Source organism: Sapajus apella, unplaced genomic scaffold (assembly GCF_009761245.1).
Source record: "Sapajus apella isolate SASKATOON/1434 unplaced genomic scaffold, GSC_monkey_1.0 scaffold42, whole genome shotgun sequence".
NCBI lineage: Eukaryota > Metazoa > Chordata > Mammalia > Primates > Cebidae > Sapajus > Sapajus apella.
Window position 1 is genome coordinate 15249360 of NW_022436982.1, and position 22798 is coordinate 15272157.

A 22798-nucleotide genomic window follows, 5' to 3' on the forward strand; every position below is an offset into this window, starting at 1 on the left:
CTCTAGTATATCTATAGGTGCTTTTCACCTGCTACCCTGTTTGTAAGTAGAGTGTGCCGGTCTCCTTCAACTACATTGTAAATTCTGTGAAAGCAAATATCAAGAATACCAATTCTTGTATTCACAGAACAGAGCACAGCACCCTTTATATAACTGCTTTTAGATAAATGTTTGTTAAATTACCATGTGAGTTATTAACATATGATATGTTCACAGAAATAAAACTAGAGAAAAAGAAAAGCAAGAGGAGAATTACAAAAGAAAAGATGGTTTCTGAAAACCAAGGAAAATGTAGATCAAAATTGAAATAAAATTTGAATTTCAGAAAAGCAATTAAACCATGGAAAATCAGTGTACTCTTCCCCTAAAATATAACAGATTACCGTGTGTCCTTCAGTTTTATTCCTGTTCTATGTTGGTTATATTTGCTAACACAAACTAGATAAATAGTTTCTCTGTTAAAAAGATTATCTTATATCATAATTACATATACTGTCACAAAGAAATACCAAATTCTTTCAAATAGATATTTAAAAAGAACCTATAACTAAAGTTAATTTGTAGTATAGTTCATTTTAAAACATTTATTTTAAATAATTGACAAATTAAAATTGCATATATTTATGGTGTGTAACATTATGTTTTAAACATTGTGGAATGGCTAAATTAACCAAATTAACATATGCATTACCTCACATACTTATGATTTTTCTGTGGTTTATTTTTAATGTTTCCAGAGACAACATGGAATTTGTGCATAAAACTGGATATTTCATCTTTCCTGCTTGAAACTATGGTGGGCCTTTCTTTTGAAAAGACTTTCATGAAGGAATTTGGAACTTGTTGAGTATGGAAAAAAGCAAATAAAATATAAGATAACAGCATGGAGAATTGAATACAAGCCAACAACAATAAGACCATTACCGTCTATGCAGGTGTCCTGAGGGAAAAATATGGGGTGCAACTGAGAGAAACACAGGTTTAAAAAAATCCAGCATTTTCTCTCTTTTTACATGTGCAGTTTCCTAGAAGTTAAAATCCCAAACTGGTTTCCCAGCACAGAAACTGGCAGTTATGGAAAGCACAGGGTCCCAAGGATAAAGAGGGAAACTTCTTCCTTAAACACCCATTTGGATTTTAAGGGGACGAAAGGTTGTTTTTTTTTTTTTTTTTAAAAAAAAAAATAAGATTTCTGACATTGGGTACAGTGGCTCACTCCTGTAACCCCAGAACTTTGGGAGACTGAGGCAGGCAGATAACCTGAGGTCAGGAGTTCCAGACCAGCCTGGCCAACATGGTGAAACCCCTTCTCTACTAAAAATACAAAATCAGCTGGGCATAGTAAATCATTATGGGCACGCACCTATAATCCCAGCTATTCCAGAGGCTAAGGCAGGAGAATTGCTTGAAACTGGGAAGTGGAGGTTGCAGTGAGCCGAGATTGTGACACTGCACCCTAGCCTGGGCAACAGAGCAAGACTCTGCCTCAAAAAAAAAGAAAAAAAGATATCTGTGGCAGACAGGTTAGCCATGTTAGTTGTCTCTCAATATCTATTCTTCTTTTTCTGCTTTGGTAACAAACATACATGGCCACCCAGAACAGTAACTTTTCTTAGCCTCTCTTGGCTGTTATGCGTGACCACGTGACACAGTTCTCACTAAGGAGATGTAGTGGAACAAATGGATGCAATTCCAAGTAACACTCATAAAGAGAGGGGCACACCCTGTCCCCCTTTTTCCTTTTTTTTTTTTTTTTGTGTGTGTATGTGGCTGGAATGATGATGTGAAGGCTGGAGCAGCCACCTTGGACCATGAAGTAACCTTGAAGAGGATATTATGCACCAGAAAAAGGACCCTGGCTTCCTAAAACTCTGGGATACCACAATGCTTCTGGATTGCCCACCTCCAGACTTTTATGAGAAACAAAAGTGTGTTTATTACAACATGCATGTTTAAAATACAGGGTGACAGGACTATGCAAAACTATTAAAAGAATGGGCCGAGCTATATATCCTTCTAGCAGCAGAGACCATCAGAAAGCCACAAGCTTGGCCAGTTTCATACTGGTCTCTTGCAGAATTGCCTTGTAAAGTCTATGAATAAACATTATGCCCCTGGCTTTGATTAATGGCCAGTATAGAAACATGTATATGTGGCATAATCCTGAGATTCTGTAAACTTATCTAGGATAATTTTGCTTTTGTATCTTAATTATATAAGAATCCCTATGTCGACTTCTTAGAACATAATGATCAAATATAAGAAATATGTTGTGGATGATTATGTTTTATCTTTAAGATAATGAGAGCTATGTCACTCTGAGATGCCATTTTTTCTTTGGCTACTAGGAAGCTCAGAAGAAAAATCTGTGCTCAATGGCTAAATCTTTTCTCAGTCTAAAATTAAAATAAAATCTCCTCACCATTTCTCTCTTGATTTTCATTTTCTTACTCCATGTAAATGATTCTATCTTTTTTGCACTGCAATTTTACGCTAAGCAAGCTTTCTATTTGTTTGGAAGAAGGGGTGTGGTAAACATACAAATTAAAACACTGTAATTATGAAAAGGAAATTGGTAATGAACCACTCTTAAGGAGAAGGCAGATCAGAGTGATTTAATGGTGATGAAAACATTGTTTTTCCCTGTCCTTATGGTGATTAATTTTTATTGACTGTCATCACTCATTAAATTTTCCAAGGCTATCCTACACTTTCGAAGTTTCACATTTTGTTAAGAACACTTACTCAGAGTAGATTACCCTTTCTTATATATCACTTCCATTGGAATAATGTCATTCAAATGGAAAAATTATTTTCCTCCTATTCAAATTTAATATCTTAATAAAATTCATATAACACTACAAAATACAAGAGTGTAAGTTGTACAGCAATACTACAATTTCATTTGTACAGGTTTTTATTAATCAAATATCTGAGTTAGCTGAAATAATTTTCTCTTCAAGCCACTACTACATATGACACAAAAGGAAGAGGGGTTATATTATAGATATCCTGAGTCATGACGTGACAATGTACTGTTTGCCTCCAGCTTGAGGCTCTGGCTCAGAACCTCAAGTAAATGAAGCTTGGGATGATGAGGGCACGCTTACTATACACTGTTTAGTCTCAAGAAGGCTGGAAAGAGAGTTAATGAATCCACAGTAAATCATTATCACCATCTAAAGAAAGAACAACAGCAACAACACTCACACATGAGACTGTAAGCCTTGAAGGCAGTGCATACTGTTCATTCATTCCCCACCTCTGGCATAGCGGCATGGCACATAACAAGAGTCTAGCGAACATTTGCTGAATGTATTAATTTTAAAAGCACAAGTTTGATTCCTCCAAAAATTAAACATAGAATTTCCACATGATGCAGCAATTTGACTGCTGGGTATATACCCAAAAGAAATCAAAGTAGAGATTCAAGCAGATATTTGTACACCCATGTTTATAGCACTGTTATATATTAATACAGCAGCCAAAAATAAAAGCAACCCAAGTGTTTATTGACAAATGAACAGATTAACAAAATGTTCCATGTACACACAATGGGATATTAGCCTTAAAGAGGAAGAAAATTCTGACTCATGTTACAACAGGGATGAGCCTTGAAGACATGTATGTTCCTACTTTTGCAATAACCAGAGTAGTAAGAGTTGTAGAGGCAGAGAGTAGAATGGTGATCTCTAGGAGCCTGAGGGAAACAGGAATGGGGAATTAATGTTTAATGGGCATGTGGTTTTATTAGGGGAAGATTTACAAAGTCCTGAAGATAGATAGTAACGATGGTTGCACAATAATGTGAATATATTTAATGTCACAGTACTATACACCTAAAATGGTAAAATTAGTAAAATTTACATCATATATATTTACTAAAAAATTTTTTTAAGAAAGAGAAAAAAGAGTGTAAAAGAAAAACTGCAGTACTTACCTATGTAAAAGCAATCTCAAGGAAATTCCCCCATGTGAACTCTTAAATCTTGTGCCAAGTAACTGCAGAAACTCAGTGTGATAATAGGTACGATGAACCATGTCTAATTACTAAATTTCTTGTAAGTTTCAAAAAAAAAGACACAAGCTTTACCAATGCTACTTTAACAATGCCATCCTCACTCAAAAGAAAAGCCAATATTAGGGAAGTATTTCTCTGCACTAAATTTTCACATACGTAGATCGGATTTGGTTATTTTAGCTTAGATGGGTATGAGTCTGTGCTCCTGGAGCTCTTGCACTTACTCTTCTTGATGCCTGGAATACTCCCTTTTTCATTCTTAAATTTTGGTTTTTTTTTTTTTTTTGAGATGGAGTCTCACTCTGTTGTCCAGGCTGGAGTGCAGTGGCACTATCTCGGCTCACTGCAATCTCCACGTCCCGGGTTCAAGCGATTCTCCTGCCTCAGCCTCCTGAGTAGCTGGGACTACAGGTGCACACCACCACACCCAGCTTATTTTTTCAGTTTTAGTAGAGATGAGATTTTGCCTTGTTGGCCAGGCTAGTCTCAAACTCCTGACCTCAGCCTCTCAAAGTGCTAAGATAACGGGCAGGAGCCATCACACCTGGCCCCTTTTTCATTCTTCTGATTAAATCCTTTTGGTTGCTCATCTATCATCTTAATAGTTCCTTCTGGGCCGGGCATGGTGACTCATCCGTGTAATCTCAGCACTTTGGGAGGCCAAGGCAGGTGGATCCTGAGGTAAGGAGTTCAAGACCAGTTTGACCAACATGGTGAAACCCGATCTCCACTAAAAATACAAAAATTAGCTGGGTGTAGTGTCATGTGCCTGTAATCCCAGCTACTCAGGAGGCTAAGCCAGGAGAGTCGCTTGAACCTGAGTGGCGGAGTTTGCAATAGGCTGCAATAGCGCCACTGCACGCCAGCCTGGGTGACAGTGAAGGACTCCATCTCAAAAAAAAAAAAAAAAAAAAAAGAGCTGGGCGCAGTGGCTTATTCATGTAATCCCAGCACTTTGGGAGGCCGAGGCAGGAAGATCATGAGATTAGGAGTTTGAGACCAGCCTGGCCAACATGGTGAAACCCCATCTCTACTAAAGATACAAAAAAATTAGCCAGGTGTGGTGGTATGCACCGTAATCCCAGCTACTCGGGGGAGGCTGAGGCAGGAGAATCACTTGAACCCGGGAGGCGGAGGTTGCTGTGAGCCAAGATTGTGCCATTGCACTCCAGCCTGGGTGACGGGGCGAGACTCCGTCTCAAAAAAAAAAAAAGTTCCTTCCACAGATAGGTCTTTCTAGATTTGTCATCCTGAATTGGACTTTTCTGTCATTTGTTTTCTTGCACAGGGCTTATCAAAGTTCATAGTTACATTCAAATATGTGTTTGTATTTTATTTATTTGTGTGATAGATATTTAATGTCTCTCTCTCTCTCATTAGAATTTAAGCTCCATGAGGACAGGAACCATTTCCATTTTTTTAACCACTGTCTCCCAGTATGTAGCATAGGGTTCAGCACACAATAAGTGCTCAATAAGCAGTCAATAAATATTTGTTGAATATCAAGTATTTGTTGAAGGGATAAATTCATTTCTATACAGCAGTTTTCAAAGACATTGATTACATTCAGTTTTTTAAACCAAGTAATAAATAATGGACATTTCAGTATTTTATTTAACACTTTATACAAACACATGGACATATATATATATATATAAATTTTATACCTATATTCTGTACACCTTAAACACATATTGAGACTTTATATAAATATGCATACATATATATCTGTATTTGTAAACATATTCACATTTAACTCCTGAACAATAAATGCTTGAACTATGCAGAACCACTTGTACAGAATTTTTTTTTCAACCAAAAGCTGATAGAAAATACATTATTCATGTGATCTAAAATTTGCATATAGAAAGGGCCTACTTTTCATACACATGGTTCTAAAGGGCCAACTACTGGGTTTGAGAATGCATGGATTTTAGTATATGCAGCAAGGGGAAGACGTCAGGGGCCGGGAGGGAGGAAGGGGCATGACCTGGAACCAATATCCCCCATTTATGTCAAAGATGACTATTTATCTTCTGTTAATCAATGAATCAATGAAGCAAAATGGTATTTCTTTGTGTTGACTTCCTTTCCTGCCTGCTTCCCCAAAGACTACACTGTGGCTCAGTATCTTCTTTTATTTCTCCCTTCTCTCGCTCCTGAGGTCTGTGCTGGGCAGGTTAGCGCAAGATAATGCCTTGCAACCTAATGTAATTTTATTTTTTAAAAAAATTTTATTCTAGAATTCCAGTTGAATAATGTGAGATTAGGTAGATTAAATAAAAAGGTAAGAAAAGTTCATCTACGTCTACCTTATCGATGAACAAAAATGATATACGGAACATGTCTATCAGCAATAATATAAAAACCATAATAACGTATGTGAGTAATACATATGTCAATTAGCTAAACTTAGCCATTCAACAATGTATGTCTATTTCAAACATGTTGAACACCATAAATATATACAATTTTTGTTAATTAAATGTTTACAAAATAAAATTGCAGGAAAAATAATCGTAATGATAAATTGACTTGATTTACTCACAAAATTAAAGAGAAAAAGATGATGCACATGAAATATTCTTCTCAACAGTAGCATTTTGATTAACCTATGAAATGTTAAAATATGTGCAATATTTGATATTTCCTAAAATCTGTAAAAACTAATATTTACTAAAACATTTCTTAACAATGGAATAAGATTTATTTTGCTTATTATTCATGCAATTTTCTTGGATTTGAAATATTCCCTTTAAAGATGAGGTGTGGAAAAATAATCAGGATTTGCTTTAAAAGTTACATTCGTTAAAAATTAGATTGGACACATGTATTTAATTTTCCTTGCAAAATGACAATGTTCTGATATCTTTAAAGGGCCAATGTTATCACTCACATGCCAATAAAATGCTTTTATAAAGAGTCTGCAAGAGCAATTTGAGGTGCTATTTGCTTTAGAACTCTTATTATTATTCTCCCTTCTTCAGGGGTGATTTTCATTGAAATGTGAGTTTGTTCATGGGAATATATCATAGAGAATGTCATTCATTGTATGTGTTGCAGAAGAAATGTTCATTCTATGGATGTCAAAAGTGCTGTCTTGGAGACTTCTTGTGGGTAACTCAATGCAGTATTTCATGAGTCTGTTCAAGGAAGAATTTACTTTTGCAAAGTATGAAAGCAATGAAAAGAAGCTGAGGGGAGCGACAGTACCCCGGTGTAAACCTACATGTACACCTAGTAAAATTCGGAAAATGAATTCACTCTGCTTCAGATTTCATTTTCCCCCTATTAAATCAGAGTACAACACAGGCATCACAAAATCTGCCATAAATAATTTTTCACAACCGTCTGCTTCACTTTTGAGTGCCCTGGACTCTCTCCAGCCATAAACCTGGATCTACTTTTACTGCTAAAGAGGATAGTCCCCATTGGTTAGGCTGAAGAAGTTGAAATTGAAAAGGAGCTTGCTGTTCAGGCAGATACTCTGCATGTTGTATCTTTCACGGCAAACAGACAGGGATTTCGCCATGGGGTTGGGCAAGTCCTTGAAACACTTGACAAGATTCATAAATAAGATATGGTGTTTATTTATTATTTTGAAAAACTTTCCATTGTGCTCTCCTTGGTAATGTAATATGATATATATTTTTGCCAAGAATAGGGTGTGGTTGCTCAGCAGCTTAGCTGATCATGAAATGTCATCCTTAAGACTTGAGTCAGAACATCAAAACAATGCAGTTCTGCAACAAGAGTGCCAACAGTTTTCCCACTTTTTCTGCTAGAGTCAACCCTATTCAAGTTGGTAGCATTAGTAGGTTTTCCTGTTGCTATGTCTATTCATGACTCAGACAATATTCTCGGCAAATCTTGATTTTATGCTTGCTTGCTTCATCATCCTGAGGATATCATCCTCCCTGCAGCCTGCCTTCCTCCTACATTCCTTTTATCTTTCTCTTTCTACCTGTTTCTTTGTCAATTTTTGATTGGTAATATCATCATTCTTGTGTGGTTTGAAACCAAATGGGAAGAACCGTATTTACAAATTGCTTTCCAAAATACTCAGCAGTGTGGGTTAATAAGCTCTTGATTTTTACAATTACCTAATACATCCAACTTCTTTTAACATTAGTCTCCTTAGTTCTGCTGGAGATTTGAGAAATAATTTTTGTAAAATTTGATATAGTTCAATGTACAATACTTTCCCAAAGGATCTGATTAAGCCAGATGGGCTTAGTAAACTGACTTAACTAAGTCATGATGGGTCTCTTTTGAATGCAAGTTCCCTGGGTGCAAAGATTTGGTGATTCCTGTTTACTTCTGTAACTCCAATATCTAGAACAGAGCTTGACTATTCTAAGGTGGTAAATAAATATTTATTGAATTAATAAATAAAGTAACTAGTGAGGTAAGGCCTCAAGTGCAACAGAGGAGCTGAAATCAAAAGGTCTAGGTCCAGGCTAATAAGCTAGGATCCAGAATGGTACATCAACTATGTCCCATAAAACACCAATAAAGTCTGACCAATGAAATACAAAAGATACACTGTTTATGAGGTATTATTTCCTGGATAATATAATTTATAATATAAAAAACAAACATGCTATATTTCACTATAATATAAGCCGCTTAAGAACAGATACTAGGTTCTCAAATAGTATTTATTTAATGAACATCTAAATAATGGAAAATCCGTATGCATAGGACTATTGTCTTAAGCAGATGTGTGGATTTTGAGTATAGGGCTTCTACAACTTAGTTATCATGGCAACCTTAAAAAACAAAGATAAGATCCCACCCTTCCCACCTTTTAAACTACAATACTAGAAAACTTTAGGCCTGTGTTATTTCTTTAAACACAAAGGTTCTGTTTAATATATGTCAGCTTATGGCAGCAAATACTGTGTTTTAAAATACTGTTGATAAGGGGACAAGGCTTTCGCTCTGAACGCGTCAGAACATGCAAGGAAATATTTTTGTCATAAAATCAAAGGGCTGGGCTAGATTTGTTAAAGTTTCTTCTAGCTCTAGAATTTCATGACTCTGGCATCAAAAACAAACAAACAAACAAACAAACAAACAAAAAACAAATGACCCATAATTACCCATGAAGAAGTAGTGTCTTTTTAAGTTACTCAGGATTTTGTCACTGGAGAGAAAATCCTCACTGATTCAGCATCGCCTGGACCAACTCTTATTCCTGGTATATAAAGCCACAATAGAAAGCCTTTTTCCTCTAAGAATGCTCCAAAAATCTTGTGAAATAAGCCAAAGAGAACCTGTCATGAGCCATAACTGAGTCTGGAAATTTGACACCCAAAATGAGGGAAGACACCTAAGGCTATGGAAGGTTAGAGCAAATCTAGGTAAAGTTCAGATCTCACATTAGCTGTTTTGTGGAATGGTTAAATCATTATTTTTCAACTGTGGGCAGTGATCCACTAATAGGTCATAAAGTCAATTCCATCTGTAACAACGAGTATAAAAAAAAAAGTTCAAAGTAGAATGGAAAATATTGAGTTTATCTCACATAGAAAGGATATGTACTGTTTGGTGAAACTTTTATTTCAGGTGTGTATGTATGTTTCAGTGTAGGTGTATACATACTAGGTCACAATGTAAAATTTATTCTTCCAGTGGGACACACTCAAAAATGTTCAAAAACTCTTGGTTTAAATGAAAACAGTCTTTCAAAGTCCTTTCAAACTCCATAATGACTTCTATGAAATCCTGAACATCCCATGGGGATCCTGTGCAATTGCAAAAAAAGAGGTAGGGTGTGAGTAGAAAGGTTTCTTTCTTCAAAGGAAAGAAGCGCCGAACAAATCCATTGATTCTGAATGCCAGAAGCCAAGATCACTGACCTCCACCTTTTCCATCTAACGGATTTGATCATAAACACAGGTATATTCCCTATTCAGTAGTTGTTAGAAGGTGGATGTCAGCTATGCCTAATGGTGACTGTGCATGAGCTAGACGGAAAACAGGTCACACAAGGGATTTTTGAATAACTTTGTATTGAACTATAATAGGCATATAGAAAATTGCAATTAGGAATTCTTTTTGCATCCTTAGGGGAAAGGAAAAGCATTATCACTTTCTCTAACTCCCCTTTCCTCTTCAGCATACCATATTTCTGTCTAAGGTATTACTCAGAACCTATACTAGCTTCCTGAAGACAGGGAGGGAAGTTCTAGAAGTGGAAACACCTCATATCAAAATTCTTCTGGCTGGGTGCAGAGGCTTATGCCTGTAATCCCAGCACTTAGGGAGGCTGAGGCAGGAGAATCACTTGAAGCTAGGAGTTCAAGACCACCCTGGGCGACAAAGTGAGATACTGTCTTCATAAAAACTAAAAAAAATAAAAAATAAAAAATAAAGGCATGTTGGTGCATGCCTGTATGCCTGTAGTCCTAGCCAGCCACTCAGGAGGCTGAGGTGGGAGGATTCCTGGAGCCCAGGTGTTTGAGGCTTCAGTGAGCCATGATCACACCACTGCATTCCAGCCTGGAAGACAGTGAGATCCTGTCTCTAAAAACAAAAGCAAAAGAAATTATTTCCTCCTTCTTAATATATGTCTATAAAACATTTTTTTCTGTGATTTTATTTTAGGTGATGTGTCACTATTCCTCATTTACTCCCCTTTAGTAAACCATTTATCAAAATAGTTTTTGGCTTTTTTTAAGACGTAAAATCTCAAAATTAGCTCAATAACTGGGAAGGCTGTAGCACTGTAGTATAACATACAGAAAATGCATGGAAAAGTAGTTTTTCACAGTGTGCAGAGTTTAAAGGTTTTGAAGTGTGGGGTGACAAAGTGATAAACAGAGGATGAAACAGTTTCTTTCAAAACAAACACCTGCATACTTTTACTGAGGGCCTCACTTATGTCCAGGACTGTTGTAGATGCTCCATGAATGAATGAAACAGCGAGGTAAGATCCCCGATTCTGTGATGCTTATATTCTAGCCAGAGGAGAAAGGTATAGGAAAAATTAAATAAATGAACAGGGTAACTTCAGATAGTAGTGAGTGCTATGACCAAAAGCAAACAGGAGTAGCTTCATGGTGAGGTTGAAATGTGAATCAGATTGAGGTGGTTGTTCAGGGGATGACCTTTGAACCAAGATCTTAGCGAACAGAAGGAAGTAAGCCAGGGTTCCTAGGGAAATTAAAGCAAGTTGGTGTGAGAACTAGTATTTAATTAGTCCTTATTTAAAAATCTAACTTGAAAAGAAAACAAAATAGAAATGTGGTAATTGAAAAAAAAAAAGAAACCCAGGCAGTTAAAGATTTTTATAGAAGTTAATTTTAAACGAATCCATTTAGTACTAAGGCAAGGGCCTCTGCTTACCTTTGTTCAGGCTGCCAGTGATGTCCCTGGTGTTATGGGAATGACACCCCTGACTAGTGTAGCACACAACCTTGGCAGCCTGTGTTAGAGATTTTATGTATTCCAAAAGGAAAATCTAGTGGAGCAAGCCATCAAGAGTACCACTGAGGAAGTGTGCGGCAACGTGTTAGCTCAGGCTTTCCAGTGTGGCAGGAGGAGGCTGCACAGGGACCGGACTCAACTGGTTGGTTATGCAAGGCTTGTTAAGCACCAAGGTCACTTATGCACACATACGTAGACCTTCGCTAGAGTCTGAGGAATAACTATAGCATCGATAAACTCAAAGGAGTGTGAAAAACTTGAAGACTGTTCAGAGGAAGTCAATAAGGATGATTAAGAATTGAATAATGGGGCCTCTGAGAAAAGGTATAGCCAAACTGGAATCACTTAGCTGGGATTATTTATCTTGGTAAGGACATATCCAAAGTGTGGCTTAATAGGGCCTTCAAGAATATGAAAGGTGATGGTGATTAACTGTTCTTTATGACTTCTATGAAGAGAACAAGTTGAAATGGGAGGGCTTTTAGTTAAAGATAAGAATTTTTGGATTAGAAAGTATCCAAATAACAGTGAATTACCTAGCAAGCATTTTGGGTCTCTTTCTTTAAACTGGAAAATGGGGGATATTAACATAAAATCCTTGAACCCCTTCCACATAGATGGGGTTAGTGATTCTTGCCAAGTTTAATGCAAAATTGTGTGGGTATATGTGTATATATGTAAATTTTTTTGGGGTGGGAAGAGATTGGCAACCTTTATTAGATTGGATCCATGCCCAAAATGTTTAAAAACCACTGCTTTTAAAAAATGAATTATATTCTCATCTGTTTAGATCAGCTGAAGAGCACTTTGGTCTGAAGAAGGAAAGTGAATTAGAGAGGCCTTTTCAAGTTTGCCTAGCTTCTTATAAGCTACTTAGGAGACTCTGAGACCCCCATGTATGGCTGCCCTAAAGATTAAAAAAAAAGATTAGGAGTTTAATGATAGATATAAAAAATTATATTTAAGTGCAAAATGCATTTATGAATATATATAGAAATACTTGTCATAAACCTGGGGGGTAAGTGGTACTCCTCTGGAATAGTACCAGCTTAAAAACATTTGCAACATATGAGCAAATGGGAGAAAGGTATTCTGTGGAATATTTAAAACATATGGTTTTTGTTTGTATTTCTTCCAAATGTTTGAGAAAAGTGAACAACTTGTACCTGTATACAGTCGTGACTATGAATACACTATTCTCTTTTAACAAAAAATGTATTTATAAGCAAGCAGTAAAACACTGAAAGAAATCATAATGTTACTAAGTGGAAGACTATCAAGTTCCATATTAAATTTCTCATACCTAAAGCTTACTTTGCAATAAACAGTAATTTTAACTTGATGGACAAAACAGTTTTCAATAAATATAAATTTTAGAGATCCACAGGAAGTAGTGTAGTAAAAATCATAATCAATTTGCCATATAGATATTATCCACACCCACCCACCCACCCTATGAATTGTGCAAGGTGGGGGCAGGGAAGAATTGCAGTATTTGTGAAACTGGTGAAACATACAACTCTATTTTGTTCTTACCTCCATATTTGAAGCAATAATAGAAGATACATAGTTTATGAAGGCTAAAAAGCTCCTTTTTTACTTGAAATAAATGTAGTTAGTTTTGCCTATGATTGTAATCATTTTTCTTATTTGGTATCCACTAAGAATCTCATTTTTTGTTATAAAATAATTATTTTGTAAAACACAATAAAAATGTAAATTCTGATTAGTGTTTGCTCCACTATTTAAAAAGGGGGGAATAATATAAACTAGTAGAAAAATTAAGGACCAGAAATAATGAGATAAACTGGGATTAGAACTCTGTTTTCTGGAGTCCTGGTCTCGTAGCACAAAATGCAAGCCTGAATTGTCACAATAATAACTTAGCGGGATAGGTGTGTTCCTGGATATATGGAGACATTTGCATCAAGTCATTGGTCTCTGTGACAGTTGATTTTAGGTGTTGACTGGATTAAGGAATACCTAGAGAACTGGTAAAGCATTATTTCTGGGTGTGTCTGTGAGGGTGTTTCCAGAGGAGACTGGCACATGAGTCTGTGGACTGAATGGGGAAGATCTGCCCTCAATATGGGTGGGCACCATCCAATCGGCTGGGGTCCTGGATAGAATATAACAGGAGAGAAAAGAATTTATCTCTTTCATAGAGTATGACAGTGTCCTCCTCCTTGCCATGGATATCAGAACTCCAGTTTCTCCAGCCTTGGGATTATATGATTTACACCATCAGCCCCCTGGATTCTCAGGCCTTTGGCCTTGTAATGATATTTATTCTACTGCCTTTTCTGGTTCTGAGGCTTTCAGTCTTGGACTGAGCTACGCTACTGCATCCAGGGTCTCTCCAGCTTAGACATGGCCTGTCATGGGACTTCTCAGCCTCCATAATCACATAAGCCAATTCCCCTAATACACCTCTCGAATATCAATATCTGTTATCTGTCTATCTATAGGCAGATATTGGTTCCATCTCTCTGGAGAACCCTGACTAATACAGATTTTGGTACTATGAGTGGTTCTAGAGGAAGAGAATTGTAAGAATGAGTCTCCTTAATTGGCTTGGGGTTGTCTGGAATTTGCTCACTAATCTGATTAGATCAAAAAATGCTAAGAACTGTGCTTCTAATAGTACTGAGAGCACTGATAGTTCATGGTATGAACTGTTTACAGAGATACACAAAATATATGCATTTCATATTCCTAATCAACCACTTATAAGTGGCAAAGAAATTGGCTGAATTATTTCCATCCTCTAGCGCTTTGGGGAAGATGGAATTTAAGAGTGATAAACTAGGGTATATGGCAGGAGAGATTTCTAAGCAAAATCGTGAGGAAACTGTGTGACTAATTTTAATCGTATAAAGTAAGCTGCAAGAAAAAAGAAACGGCTAAAAGACAGAATTTAGGATTAAAAGAGAAGCAAAACTGAAGGATTTTGAAAAATTTCAGTCTTGCCCTAAAAACAATTAAAAAAAAAAACATGTTCAAAGGACAAACCAAGGGTGTGGCCTAATGACCATTTGCTAAGGAGATTAGTATAGATAGATGACAGAAGGGATCATTAAGTCAATGACAGAATGATGCTGAAGGCATTTCAGAGCTTCAAGGCTGCCCCTTTCATTGCAGACCCAGAGCTCTAGAAAGGCAGAATGGTTTGGGGAGACCAGTCCCAGGCACCCTCCACAAGCTTGTCACCCAGAGCTACTTTGGGTCTTTGCTCTCTTCATTCTGGCACTTTGCTCCTCATCCGCCCTTGCTATAGCTCAAGCAGGTCCAGGTGAGGCTCAACCTACTGCTCTGGAAGGTATAAGCTATAAACTTGGTAATGTCTACATGGTGCTAATTCTGCAGGTGCACAGAGTACAGGAGCTGTGGGAGGATGGCTTCCTCTAGCCAAATTTTGAAGGATGTCATGGACAGCCTGGGGGCTCAGGCAGAGACTTGTCACAAATGCAGAGGCACTGCAGAGAGCTCCTAATAGGACAAAGCCTAGTGGATCCTTGGAAATGGGGCCACCCCTGGACCCAGAAGTATAGAGCTACCAGCTTACAGCTTAAGCTTGGCAGAGCTGTAGGCATGGGGCTCCAACCTATGTGAGCTGCTGGTGGAGTAAACCCAGCAAAGCCATAGGAATTAGGCTGCCTGAGGTCGTGGGGGCCCAATCTCTACCCTATTGTTCCCAGAATGTGGGACATGGAATAAGATTATTTTCCAGCTTGAAGACCTAATAGTGTTTTCCCTGTTGGGTTATAGACTTCCTTGGGGGCAGTTACCCCTTTCTTCTTGCCTATTCATTTCTTTTATAATGGAAATGTCTATCTTATGCCTATCCACCATTGCATTTTGGAAGTAGATAACTTTTGTTTCAGAGGCTCGTAGCTAGAAAGAAATTTGGCTCAGGATGAAAAATGCCTTGAATCTCACCTATATCTGATTTAGATTAGACTTTGGGCTTTGGACTTTTGAGTTGGTTCTGGAGTAAGTTAAGACTTTGGAAACTATTGGAATGGAATGAATGTATTTTGCATGTGAGAAGGATATGAATTTTGGGGATTAGTGGCAGAATACTATGGTTTGAATGTGTTCCTCCAAGTTCATGTTTTGGAGAGTCAGCCCCAGTGCAACAGTGTTGAGAGGCTGAAGTTTTAAGAGGTGATTAGGTCATGAAGGTTCTGCTCTTGTGAATGGATTAATGCTATTATCATAAAAGTGGACCCATTACCTTGTGAGTAAATTTGTTATAAAAGGGAGCTTGAACCTCTCTTGCTCTCTCACTCTCATCCTTTCTTGCCCTTCCACCAAGCAATGTGAGGGTCCTTGCCAGGTGTGGGCCCCTCAATCTTGGACTTCCCAGCCTCTAGAACTGTAAGAAATAAATCTTTGCTCATTATAAATTACGTAGTCTGTAGTATCAGTTATAGTAACACAAAATGGACTAAGACAGTCTCCATCGTTTTCAGGCTTGAAGAAGAACTGTATGCAATAAAACAATGAGGTCAGATGGAGTAAATTAGTAACACATGGAGCTGAAATTTTTAAGGTTTCATTTCCGGGGTAGCCAGATAAACACGCATATTTACACAAGAGCTGGTTGAGTAATACAAATTTTAAGCTAATACTTATGTAAGTGGCAATAGCTTTTCTGAAAGTTGCTCAAATAATGGTTCCAGCAACATATTTGTTCTCTTCTGCCCATTCACATGGCTATAATATAGGTACACATAAAGAACCTCATTTAGACAGGCAAAGCTGTGTTCAGTTTGGCAGGTGTAAAATCATATGGCAATTGTAGACATAAAATCATGTCTAAACTAATTATGAACTAGGTTAAAAAAATGACAGCAGGTTATCTTGTGTGGCGCTCTTACCATAAAAACTGATATAGTAGTATGGTCTTTACATGGAGGTATGCATGGAGGTACCCAACATCTTTTCAATGAGTATGCAAACATGATTGTTTCAAGGGAAAGAATATTCTCAGCCTTGATAAAATGCTTTTTCTCAAACTGAGCGGCAGGAGAATGCACATGCAATTGTGGTGTGCTGATGGCTCCCTATGCCAGTCCACCTTTTTATAGCATGTTTCTTTGACTTTTCTAACATACCTGAACCTTACCTTGGTGTCTTGCCCTTGGGTACAAAACTCAGGACCCCAAGCAAATGAATGATTCAAAATACTGGTTTGAGTGAAACCTCCTTTGATTAAGGCACCATAAATAAACCCAGACTAAAGTTCTTGTCTTTCCCTATTTTGTACAATTTTTTGTAAAGACAAAGCATGACTTTAGAAACAAGATACCGTAATGATATTCTGAATCCAGATGTACTGCAGAGTGGACAATGGAAATGATGACATTTTTGTTTAACCATACTGCCTTTTCTATGCGCTCAACTATTGTCAAATAATGAATCACTTCAGAGGCTGTCCAATGACAACAAAGCAAAGAGAGTTTGGTAAGTTTGGTAAAGGGGATCAAATTACTTTATGTGAGTCACAGAAAAGTTCTATGTGGTGTGTGTGTATACATACGTATGCACATATATACATACTATACGTATGTATGTATATATGAATCTGTTCCTAGAATTAAAAAGAGATATGGTTTTCACACAGCTAAGGATTAACATATCCATTTCAGCTGAAAGATAAAATTGACCTTTTCCTGACTGACTTTGCTGATTTACTTATATGGCAAATATTTCTTCATTACTTGAGTGAGATAAATCTGGAGCTACAAAGTGTGTTTTTTAAAAAAAAAATCAAGTTTATTGAGGTGTAAGTTGAATACAATAAAATCTACCCATTTGGGACACCCAATTTTATGAGTTTTGACAAATATATACAATCATGTAACCACCACATCAATCAAGATATAGAATATTTCCATCACTCCATGAAATTCCCTTGTGTCTTGTGGTCAGTCTGCTCCACTTTTTATCACAGAATATACATTCATTGTATGGACGTACCATAATTTGCCTACCTATTTGCTAGTTAATGGACATTAGGTTGCCTCCAGTTTTGGGTGATTATGAATAAAGCTATTATAAACATTCCTGTACATACATTTGCATGGATAAATCTTTTCATTCTCTTGTAAAAATACCTAGGAATGGGATTGCTGAATTTTATGCTAAGTGTATATTTAACTTAAAGTAAGCAACTGCCAACCTATTTTCTAAAGCACTCTCCCATTTTGCATTCTCACTACCACGTCAGAGAGTTTTTCTTCACCTTTGCCAGCAGTTGGTACTGTTAGTCTTTAAAATGCCAGTCATTCGACTAGGTATGTAGTAGTATATCATTACGATTTTACTGTGCGTTTGCCTAATGACTAATGTTAAAAAAGCTTTTCATGTGCTAATTTGACACCCGTATCTACTATCTGTATCTATTGTCTGTTTAGATCTTTTGTCTAATTTTTATTGGGTTATTTTCTTCTTACTGAGTTGTGAGAAGTCTTTATATATTCTGGACACAAGTCCTTTATCTGATATGTGTTTTTGCAATTATAAAGCTTTGGAAACAGTATATTTAAAACACAGGATGTGATAATATCATTTTATCAAAATAAATTGTATTGCCAATAATGTATTAACTATGTTTCAATTATCCTAATTATTTCTGAATATATTAAGTTAAGCTTCCTCTAAGAGAAAAAGCAACAGATATAATTAATAGTCATTTGTTAAGTCTTGGTAAAGCCCTTTGGTATTATACATTCCAGAAAGTGAGAAGGCAAATGGCTGAATGACTGTGCTGGCTCTAATGACTGTTTTACATATCATTTTGCAGGTCAAGCTATTTAGATTTTTAAATATAAATTATATGATATAACTATATTTTAAAATTATGTAATAGATTTGCTAGCTGATAAACTACTAAATATAATTTTTGATGGTTAATTACTAAGTGATTTTTGACATACAACTCAGAAAAGTTCAAAGAATTGATTTATGCTATTTGAGAATTCCTCCCTAAATCCCCCCAACTCATGTTTTCTTATATAATCAGTGTTCTTTAGCACTCACATGAATAAATGTGAAATTTAAATAAAGGATTTATGATTAACTGTGTCTGGCAATAAATGTTTATCCACTGATGAACTACTTAAGAAAAAAGAAAACCCCCATATATTTTATTTACAGAAGTATTTTCAATAAACCATATTACTTAACAACATTTATATTATTTGTGCTATTATTTGATATTAATAATGCTTGAAATAAACTCATCACTCAAATACATTTTAAACCTTGGAGCCTTGTAATCATAGAACATTTAAAAAAATTAAATTTTAAAATTAAAAATTTTTTAATTAAATTTTATTTTTTATACTTTTTTTTGCAATAAGGTATAATTGGGTGGCCATACTTTTGGTTCTTTTTTATTTTGCAGAAAGGGGACAACTTTCAATTATAAAATATATTACATTTTGGTAGCATGAGTCTGAAGAGAAAAGAAAATGAGATAAATGTCCAATATATTTACTTTAATGGATAACGGAGTATCTAACTGGCATGGTATTTAGATTCCAATAGAAACGTTTACAAATTAATATTTATGATTTTCCAGATATAACTTCCTTTGTAACATTTCCACTTATGATGAATTTTAAATGCCAACTTACAAATGTGGCTGTGGTAGATATTTTCTAAATTCTTTTAGGGGTTTAAAAGTAAAAATTTGGACAGGTGGGTCATGACCTTTATAATTCTTTCCCTTTTCTCCCTGACGGTTGTGACATTTGGCCCTGATCTCATTGTCCTAGATTCAAGCTTCTCAGTTTGTGGTTACAATAGCAATAATTTTCCCTTGACACCAAGTGGATGGCTTGCTTATCCAGTCTCCTGTGTCCTTCCCACATTGGCTGGCTGGCAGCAGACCCTTGACTGTCCATGCCAAACTTCTTTCTCCAAGCCTCGTCCTTGACATTCTTCCTGAGCAGCTCAACAAAAGCAATATAAAAGAATGAAACAGCCAGAGTGGTTCTTAACTGGGTATTCATAAATGTATAAAAGAATTTGTTATTGAGGCTTGGGGTTTTGTTTATTAATTGATTTTTGTTCTCTCCTGTTTTCTGGGCAAATACTTTATGACAGAGAGAGAGAAAAAGAGAGACCGCTAGCAAGCACACAAATCTCTCGTTTTGGTGGAGTCTTGAAAAGTGTTTTCCAAAGTTTTCAAAGCTTTGGACTGAAACCCATAAACCAAACCGAATTGCTCACATCCCACAAATGCACAACCATGTGTACTCGACACCTGCAATTTTTTATACATCAAAGTTTGGGCCATTCTGCATTCAAAGAGCTCCTGTCATCAGGCCCCTGAGGGGCATGCATATAGAGAAAGGAAGCAAACTCATTTGGCAGAGAGGCGTATAAGACTCTCCGGAGGAAGGTACTCTATTTCAAGAAAGAATGAACAGCAATAGACATTCAGAGAGGGTCTAGCAAAGAGCTCCCTGAGGACTCTTTAGCAGTGTGCGTCCTGCTAAGCCTCCAAACACACGCTTATAATTGCGAGATATTTTTGTTTTGCATCAGGTGACTCCAACAGCCTGATTCCCCTATCCACGACAATGACATTGCTTTTCTGTCTTTTAGTGGTTCTATTTTTGCCCCTTCCTTTTAAATACTGAACAGAGGTCTTTGTGAAGTCTCCCTCCCTCCCTCTGCCTCACAGGTTTGGCACTCACTTTCCCCATTATTTCAATGAGTAATGACACCAAGGGCATGAAGCCAGTCCTACCAGCACTGTACACTTTCCCCGTTCTACAAAATAAAGCAAGCACCAAACCAAACGTGCTGCAACATTCAGCTTCAGGGATTGTGACACATTTCCAAGCCCTCTTTGCTCTGTAGTAGAATTCTGGCTGTCATTCGGCATTTGGCTTTTTCTCATGGAGCCCTTGAGCAAACTTTATTTACCATGCACACTGACTTTCATTACTGTATAATGCAGAAAATATTTGCTTCATTATGAAGCCAGCTGAATATTTATTTTGATTTTGTTCCTTGTGGTAAACAGAGTTCAAAACGCTCTCTACTACCATTGTTCCAAACTAGTCAAAAACTATGTAAACAACCCGCATCGTGATTGTGTGACCCACATTTTGTGATTATCTCTCCACCTTCCAGCACAAGGAAAGTTTAGTTTGAAAAACAATGTTCATGTAAATTTGAAATTTTAAAGCAAGTTTTACCCCTCAAAACTGTCTTCAGTCCACACTTCTGACTGCCTTAATAGGAAGTCACGTTACAATGAACTCCTTTCAAGGTACTTTTGGAACTAAACCTTCTCTTTGGATGTGGTCCAAGGCAGGCCTAATTCTGTTCTAAGACAAGCAGTATTACCCTAAAGTTCAAGAGTACTATTTTTTGGATGACATAGGTAAGAATGTGTTGAGAAAAACGTGTTTGCACCCAGATGCATTTTATCTCTACGAAGATACATGTCAAAGGCTTTGCTGATTCTGTTTTGTTCTAGGACCAATATGCCTTGTTTACCTCAAGATTCTTTAAAAGATTGACTTGGAACGGACCCATTTGGCCTTCGGTATGGTCCAGTTTCTGCACATTCATGTTACAATAAACATGTCAGCCCAGCTGCCTGCCCCACCATCCTTGCTGGTTGATATTTTGTGACACTTTTTATAATTCGGTAGAATTATAACTGATTTGAAAATCAATAAAACCCTATGTTATCCCTCCCCAACCTCCCTACCATGGGGAGAAATGCCAGATATAGGTGACGGGGTGGGGAGGATGGAGGCAGCAAACCACATTGCCGTGTGTGTACCTATACAATAATCCTGCATGATCTGCACATGTACCCCAGAACCTAAAGTACAATAAATATATATATATATATATCAAAAGAAAATCAATAAAACCCATACCTGCTTATTTTTGCATGTTAAAGAAAGAAAAATAAACTTAGAGTAGCAGAACATTTTTATTCACGCCTTTAAATGCTTTGAGAAAACCAAGTATACCAGCAGGAATCTAGATTCATATTATGTCAACATTTTCCCCCCAGGCATATCTTCCCGTGGAGAATTTGGGAGTGAGATGTAGTTTTCATCTTAGACTTAAGCCCGTATGTAGAGTTTCTGGAAGGTCAATTCTGGAAGATCACTGTGGAGTTGCTTTTTTCCTTTCCTTACTCTGTAAGACATTTACACCTCTACCTTCCTGCTAGAGATGATCGCACAATTGAGCTAATGTGAATGTTGTTCAATACAGGAAGAAATCTTGGGTTCTGGGATCATATCTGGAATCAAACTCTGGGTCCATCACTTCCTAGTTATCTGGTCTTAAGCAGGTTGCTAGTCTTCATGAACCACAGCTTATTCTATAAAATAGGGGAGGAATACCTACATGATAAGGTAACTATAAGGATTAAATGTAAAAATGTTTACAAACATTTGTTATAGTCTTCTGTATATAGTCACTACTAGCTCCTTATTATTCTTAATATATTATTCTGATCATTCTGATAATTATAATTTTTTTTTCATATAACAAGGACTAAATGCAGGTTTAAAAAATTGGATTTTCTGAATACCTGCAAATAAAGGTCAACTAAAGATGTTTTATGAAGATTTAGCTGATGCTAAAAAATCTTTTCAAGATATCTTCAGTCAAGTAGGGAATCAAATACTTCAGCATTTTCTATACGAGTCTTGGCTAGTATGTTCTTTTTTGTTATACATTTGGTATACTCTTTGTTTATAGCAAATATTTTTAAGTCTTCAGTTTCCCCATCAATAAACTGGAATGACAAAACTTTGAAACCATAGAATAATGCAAGTACCAAATATCACTATTAACTACCCATTTTGTAAATATGGGATATTGAAGAACTCTTAAATATACTGTGATTAAAAGATGTACCACAAGGGTATCATTTTTATATTTAATTATATAGGTGAACTATAAAGATTTTGTCTTATCAAGTTCAAGGTTCAATTTATTTTTGCATTAAACAAGCAAGGTTAAAGAGTTCAGTATCAATGATCTTAATTTTTCCCCAAGGATAAAACGTATATTTGATGCTTAATGGTAGTGACAGATTGGTTAGCTCTGGAACCAAAGGTTGTACTTTTAGGGGTGGCAAAACAGAGATGGTGAAGACAGAAACTGGTTATCACTATCAAAACATCTAGAAGAATTTCAAACTTCTTGAGGGGGAACCATCCCCTCCAAGGAAAATGAATTGAATGTATACATTTACTGTACTGAAGAATATCACAGTGTTTAAGGACTTGAGCTTTGGGGTTCAACTGACTGGCTTGAGTCCTGAATCCGTAACATTCTATTTGA